The sequence below is a fragment of the Opisthocomus hoazin genome, chromosome 18 (genome assembly GCF_030867145.1).
Source record: "Opisthocomus hoazin isolate bOpiHoa1 chromosome 18, bOpiHoa1.hap1, whole genome shotgun sequence".
Lineage (NCBI taxonomy): Eukaryota > Metazoa > Chordata > Aves > Opisthocomiformes > Opisthocomidae > Opisthocomus > Opisthocomus hoazin.
Window position 1 is genome coordinate 980,953 of NC_134431.1, and position 7,180 is coordinate 988,132.

The 7,180-nt window shown below is 54.8% G+C and overlaps 1 protein-coding gene across 8 annotated transcripts in view; it reads right to left on the reverse strand.

The window, feature by feature from the left end:
* The window catches only part of NCOA6 (nuclear receptor coactivator 6), a 47,696-nt gene extending 41,476 nt beyond the window's left edge, over positions 1-6,220 (reverse strand). For 5 of the 8 annotated variants that reach the window (XR_012765819.1, XM_075438968.1, XM_075438966.1 and 2 more), the window contains exon 1: positions 76-5,615. The gene's annotated coding sequence lies outside the window, so the exon portion shown is untranslated. Of the gene's footprint in view, positions 1-75; positions 5,617-6,150 lie in introns of those variants that run through there. The other 3 variants (XR_012765820.1, XM_075438967.1, XM_075438970.1) reach the window with 3 other exon arrangements.
* Between the last annotated feature and the right edge of the window lie 960 nt (positions 6,221-7,180).

Genomic DNA, 7,180 nt, shown 5'->3' on the forward strand with positions numbered 1-7,180 from the left:
AAAGCCTTAGTATTGTGCCATAGCCCTTGCACTGCTGCCAGTCCAGCAACTTGAAGGGAAGGAGAGAGTACTCACATTAAATCAGATCATATATGCTTTGCAGCACTTCTCATAGTCATCTAACACTTTTCAACCTCTGGTATCTTCTTGTATTTCTAAATCAGTGTTGTAATTCAAGCAGTAGCAGGGTACCAAGTAGAAGACCTGAGTGGCTAAAACATAAGCAGTAACTTTGCTGCTCCCAGCTATATGCAAACCTGCCTGAATCCCACGACCAGACACCAAGCTGACAAGCAAAACCAAAGCCTGAAATTTAAACATAAGCCAACACGAAAAAAACTTCCCAGGTTCTACAGCAGAAACTGCCTTAGTTCTGTTTTATTCACCCTTTTTATACAGGGATGTTCCACTGACTACTTCAGACGGCCTAGAATTGAGTCACGTAACAAACTGGCCGGTTGCCTCCCGAGCCGTGCTGAGAGTCCACGCGAGAGGACAGTCCTCACTCGCCCAGCCAACGCTGGCTTCCAGGCAGCCTCAGAACCGCCACAGGGCAGCCCCCACTCACTCTGTCCGTGCTTCAGCGAGCCAGGGCTAAGGGTCGACGTTTGGCTAGAGGGTGGTGAACTGGAGGGAAAATCAGGGAAAATCATCTGAACTCCCTGGTGCAGGGAACAGAAGGGCTTTTTGTGCCTCCAGTTCTGCCTTCTGAGGGGAAGGGCAACCCTCCCTCATCACGGGTGGAGGGTACGAGGTGGGCTGCGGACACCCAGCTGCTCCAGCAGAGAAAGGACTGGGAAAGACGGGCTGCCCTAGCAAGCTCCAGTAAGAAACCGAGGAGGGTCAGCCCGAGCTATGGGAAGAGGAGCAATTCACTGCTGCTGCCTCCATTCCCATTGTACACATCAGATGATACCATATTTGGTTAAGGAAACCAACTAATCAACATTAGCTCATTAACGTCAACCTTCATTACAGTACGTTATCTGACAGAGACCTTGGCAATGCCCAGAGACTGAACATGTACCTCGCGGACACCAAGGAATGCATCAAAACAGCCCTGCGGCGCGTTCCACCTACAGAAGGAGTTTTGTTTAGAGCTTATGCTGTCCCAAACATCAGGCAAACAAACCACTCGAGTCTACAGGAAGGCAGGCTCCATTCACTCCTTCCGATACAGAACTCCTCGCCGCTGTCCATTCTGCTCCGCGGTGCTCCCACATCTCAGCTGAGCCATTAATTTTTATTTCAACAGAATTTGACTGACGAGATCATCAGGTTTGCTTTAAAAAGCCAGCTGATAACTCCAGAGTGAGTTTTACCCACAGCTAAGTTAGCCATGCAGAAACTCCCACTTTCGGCAGCTGAGGTACCAAGGCAAGAGGGCTGCCAGTCTTCTCCCCAAGTCTCAAGTTAACTCGGAATCAGCAATTTTCTCAGAAGCTGTAATATTTGATCAATCAATTCCCATTAGCTGAATTATTAATTTCACATGTTAAGAATATTTTCATTTGGAAGAAATACACCATAGCTTGTAACTGATGAATACTACAACAGAGCTTTGCAGTAGGTAACTTCCGGCAAAGATCCACCAGCGCAACCAGCAAACCAGTAAAATGAGACGCTATTTGAAGTCAGACACATCTTGACAAGACACTGTATTCTGTCTGGCCTTCCCAAGGCTATGAGACAGCTCCTTTTCAAGCAGCAATCTATTCATTGTTTCTCTTGCGGACAAGCTTTCCATTTAAAGTTGAATTTAACTGCTACCAAACCTTTCCGGGCTCACACACCCCACAGCCACTCCTTTATCACCAAATTCTCACTAAGCTTCACAAATGCTGATACAACCAGCCCAGGTATTCTGGTGACTACTGATCCCGAGCTCAGGTTTGACCGAAAAGGGCACCTCGTGTTTACTGAAGAATATTCTTCATTCTTACATGTAATGAAAGCCTAGGGAACTTCATTCAAGTTTTTAAATTCTGAAATGTTATAAAATAGGAGGAGAAGATTTAAGTTAAAACAATAACAAGGAGACTGTTTTACCTGACCAAAAAATGCCTTCATACAACAGAGGCAGGTACAGCTTCTGTCAAAACCAAGATTGTTCTGAGAGTTTCCTGACTGTATAAAAGCTTCCAGCATATTTTATGCTGCTCTGGGCTTGTGGAAAAATCAGATTTCAATAGTGTTATTTATTGTCACTACTGCTATTAAGAACCAGGTAATCACGGCTCAACCTTGCACCTTCTGGTAAAACCAGGGTGCAAAAGAACTAGACAGCACAGCATTCCAGCAGGGACGGGCAGAGCAGCCCAAAAAACCCGAAGCAGGAACACTGCCCCATGCTGCACCCAGAAGACAAGGCACTATTTCTTGTCCAGTATTATTCTTGACTGAGCCTCACTAAAAAAACCTGGCAATGCTTCTGCCTTGGGAGGTTCAGCTCCTACAGCCACAGTCCTGAGACTGCAGCTGCTAACTCCTCAGCTTCTCTGGGCAAGAGACCCATGAGAATTGCCAACACGAGCCGTGCATCTCAGCTCTCACATGCTCCCCACTCACTGCCAGGAAAAACGACGTTATTAGACGTGAAAACTTGCAATTCGTCAGGAAGCAAGGCAGAAATAACTCCTCACATTTTCCTCTTACCATCCAGGAAGGAGGGCGGCTTGCGAGAGCGTGCCTGCACACATGTACACAGAGCACAGAGCCTTACATCCAGTTCGGTCTCTGAAGCGCTACCCAGCAACGTGCTCTCATACCAGCTGTGCAGTCTCAGTAGGTACTCCCAGTTTTGAAAGAGTAAAAATTATAAAATTAAAATGAATGCATAGGACCTGGAGAACTTTATAGCATGCATCTTTTGGTGGGAATAACAAGAGCTTCCCCTTTCATACATCAAACCTAACACTCAGGCTCTCAGAAATGCAACTTGGTAGCAGCAACTTCCAGTCCCAAGTTACCAGTTCACATGAAGACAAATGCATTCAGACACGGCATCATTCATCTCCTGTATTTTTCAATCTCCGTACAAATCCAGTCCAAACCCCTGCACGGGACTATGCTTCAAGACTGCTCTCATTCAAGCTGGAGAAGCGGGCAACAGTCCTCTCAGTTCCAAAAAGACGATGGCTCTCAGGAGCGGTGGAGACCACCGCGCCTCCCTCCTTCACCCCAGCTCCCCAACAGCTGCACTGGGACGTGCACTGCTCGCCTTTCTATAAAGCAAGGTTACTTTCTGTGACACAACCTCAAGGCCGCAGTATACACAGGACAGAGTTCACTTCTTGTTTCCCTTTTTAATGACGACAACAGCAATTGTTGGTGTGCTATTGAGAGCGCAGGTGGGATGCTGTGAACAGCACCAACTGACAACAGAGGACACACTGGATGAAAACTGACCCCCAGTGCCCAAGGGACTGAGAAAAATCCCAGGCTCCTGGACCGCTAGAAAACTTCCACGACTATCCTTCCATGTAAGGCAAAGCTTAGATGAATTCTCAGCTCCAGCAGCATCACTGAGAAGACTTTTCTCCTCCCTTCTCATCAGTCAGCACCCTGGACCACCTGAGTTTCATACACCACCTTGAGCCAAACCTTCAACTATCAATGCGTATGGACTACGGAACATGCTGACTACGCAGCTGAAACGCTCAGCTCCCCGCAGCAGGTAGTTCCTGCTGAAAAACACCACTGATCCGCTCTGGAGAGGACAGCAGAGCACGCAAGAGCGTCAGGACAAAACACAAAACATCCTTGGCTTCCCTGAAGCCCAGGTGAGCTGCTCACCTGGCTAACAGATGGGAGCCATCTCACCAGGGGGCTGGCGAGGCCTCACTCCTGTCAGAGGTCTGGGCCATCGAGGGTTATTTCTCCTCCTGCTTCTGCCCCTCAACTCTTCGCAATGCTACACGTTCTCTCCCATCACTCCTGCTCTAGCCCAGTGTTAAGCAACCAGTTTATTTCTGCCTGAGCACAGCCTTTGCAAAGCACAGCGTCTGCCTTGCTGTTCGGCGGCTACACACCAACGGCGTTCCGCTCACACGCATTCTCTCTGCGCCGCAGCGTCCGTGTTTCTCAACAGAGACCACACGATTTTGAAACAGACGCCGTCATCACGCCTTCTGCCCTTCGGAGGTACGCTACCGACCTATAAAATGTCACCATTTCCAACACAATCGAACTGTTACTGCCACATTAACTCTTCAGTATCTTCAGCAGCAAACCCTTTGCCACTGCAAATCTGTTACATTTAGTATGTCTGTGTAACTCAGCTGTAACTCCAGCTTCCATCCAAAGGCAATCAATAGGGTATTAGAAAATAAACAATCTGCTGTAAATCTGTTCAGTGGTTATCAGTTTGAAATATTTAACGTCTACTACAAAGGCACGCAACCCTTGACAGCATCATACTTTAACAGAACAAAGAGCGGCATTACGATTGTTCAGCAGAATCTACCCCTACACCCCCAGATTTTCAGGTATTTAAGCCACTGAAAAATTAAAAGACCCACACTTAGTTTGGAGATGCACGGGATGGGGGGGCTGGATTTCTCAGGTGTCCACACACGGAGATGTTTTTTAGTTTAAGGAAGCAGCTATTTTGTCACTAGAATAGTGTAAAGTCGCTGCATCTGTTGGAAGCCTGTTGGAAACAACTCCTCCGGCAAGTCCTACAGAAGGACAGGCCTCCTGGAGAGCGCTGCAGTGAGTGCTCCCAGCCGAACCCCGCAGCCTAACAGAATACCCTTCTGGAGGCTTAAGAGGTTTAAGAAGCGTAATTTCTCAGCAGAAGTGCAGGTCTACGTGCAGCCTCCCCTCATTTTCATTTTATTTTCTCTCACAGGAGAGTCAGGATACAGCATCCCTGTGAAAAATCTCCTGGTAAAGCCAGCAAACTTCCAGCGGAAGCCCCGCAGCTCAGGGAGCGTTTGAAGAGCAGACGAATTTCCAGCGAACACCCCGACGTCTCGCTGCAGGCAGCGCGTTCAGCTTGGTGGCTCGGTAGCTCGCAGCCCCGGCCATTCCGGATACAGGCCTTGAGACCTTCGTTTCTGTCTCCATGAGACGCACAGGAAAGCTGGGAACGCTTGCTACAATTGGGACAGAGCTGCTAAAGCCAAGAGCTGTGGTTATTGCGCTTGCTGACCTTTTTTGAAAACGCCGGATTTGTTCTCTGTGGTTGTTTTGTCATATGGGAAATACTGAAAGTGGCTTTAGCTAAAGGACCAGCCAGAAAGACCACAACGGATAAGAAAGATGAATACCAACAAGAGGCACTGCCCTTCCTCTGCTAAAATTCACTGTTTACCACACGAGAAAGGTTTTACTTTAGTTTTCAGTCGGGGGAATGACCTCAAAGGTGCGCGTTGGAAGCAGCGGGGTTATAAAATGACCGAGCTCACAAAGCCAGGACTCGCAGCCAGCTTTCAGAACCGCGCCGAGGCGAGCGACAGAGCAGCTCCCCGCCGCCCGCTCCCCAACGCGGCCGGGAGCAACCAGCACCCCCGAGTTCTCCGAGCCGCCCGAAAAGCGGGTGAAACACAGCGAAGCTCAGAACCCAGACCGCGGGAGTCCGAAGCCACAGGGCCAGCGAGGCTCTCAGACAAAAGCCTGGGCTCACAGCAGCGCCCGCGCAGCCCCGCCGACACCCCCCGGCGCGGCCCGCGCCCGCAGGAGGTCGGGCAGCCCGAAGCCCCGTCCCGAGTCGGGCCTGACAGCACCCGGCCGGCCCGGGCGCGGCGGGGCAGAGCCCAGCGACCCCCGGCTCAGCCCCGGAAGGCTGAGATTTGAGCGGCGCGGAGCAACGGGGCCGGTTCGGCGGGCGGCCCGGCCCGGCGGGGCGGGGGCAGGCCGCGGGCGGGCGGGCTCAGCCGGCGCCGGGCCCAGGCCGCGGCCCCCCCCCGCTGCACGCTGACAGGCTCCCGCCGAGCCAGCCCCGCGGGGCCCGGCACCCCGCGGCCTGGGCGGCCCGGAGCGCTCCGCCGGCGGCGGGCCCAGGCCCCGCTCTGCGCCCCGCCAGGCCCCGCCGCGCCGCGGGCCCGGCCCGTTCCCGGCGCCGGCCCTGACACCGCCGGGGCGCAGCTTCCGCCCCGCGCCCCCGCGGAAAGGCCCGGCCAAGGGCCCGCCCCGCCCTGCCCTCACCTGGCGCCGCCGCCGCTGCCTCCGCCGCCGCCGCGCCCGCGCGCAGGAAGGCGGGGGCCGCCCGCGCCCGGGGGCGCGCGCGCGGGGGCCCGCAGGCTGAGGGGAGTGGGGGGGGGTGTGGGAAGGGGGGGGGGGGGGGGACACGGGGACGCGCGGGGACACCCCGCGCAAGGCCGGCGCCGCTCCGCCGCCTCCCTCCGCCGCCGCGGCACGTGACCCGGCCCGCCCCGCGCCGCCCGCGCGCGCCTGCGTCCGAGCGCGCGGAGCCCGCGGCGTTGAAGGGGGGGCCGGGGGGGGGCGCGCGCCTCGCCTCGCGTGGGCCGCCGCCCGCTGCTGCCCGCGCGGGAAGCGTGAGGTAAAATGACAACGAGGCCCCTGAAGGGAAATGGGCGGGAAACCGGGTGGAGAAGCTCGGTGCGGGGGGGGGGGGGGGGGGGGGGGGGACGACGGCCCTCTGACCCCACGAGCACCAGTGGGTCCCCCGTGAAGCCGTCCCGCTTCACGGGGGACCCACTGGTGTTGGTGGGGGCTCAGCGGGGCCTGTCTGCCCAGTGCAGGCCGCAGTGGGCGATGCCCAGGCAGGCGGGCCTTTGCGGCAGGGGAGACCCCCCCCAACGCTGGGGGCACGGAGCCCTCCCGCCGGCCTGCAAACCATCACCGACACCAGAAACGATAAATCCGCGCAGAAATACAGCGCCGCCGCAGAAATGTCAGCATTGCAGTCATCGCTCGGAGCGGAACGCTGTTACCTGGCGGGGGTGAGGGGCAGAAACACGTGGCGGTGGCTGTGTCGCGCCAGTAGAATAATCAGAAGTCTTTTGTGGGGAAAAATGGAGAATTTGGGCCTTCGGAAATCCCGGCGGTTGGTGGATGTTAGCGCCTGGGGTGGGCTCGGCTGGCTGCAGGAGCGCGGCGCAGGCCTGTGGGGTCACAGGGCCCCTGCAGACCCCCAGCGGTGTCTCTCCGCAGGATACATGGCATGAAAAGAGGAAAACGCTCTTTCATTTTGCAAAACCTTTCAAATACCATA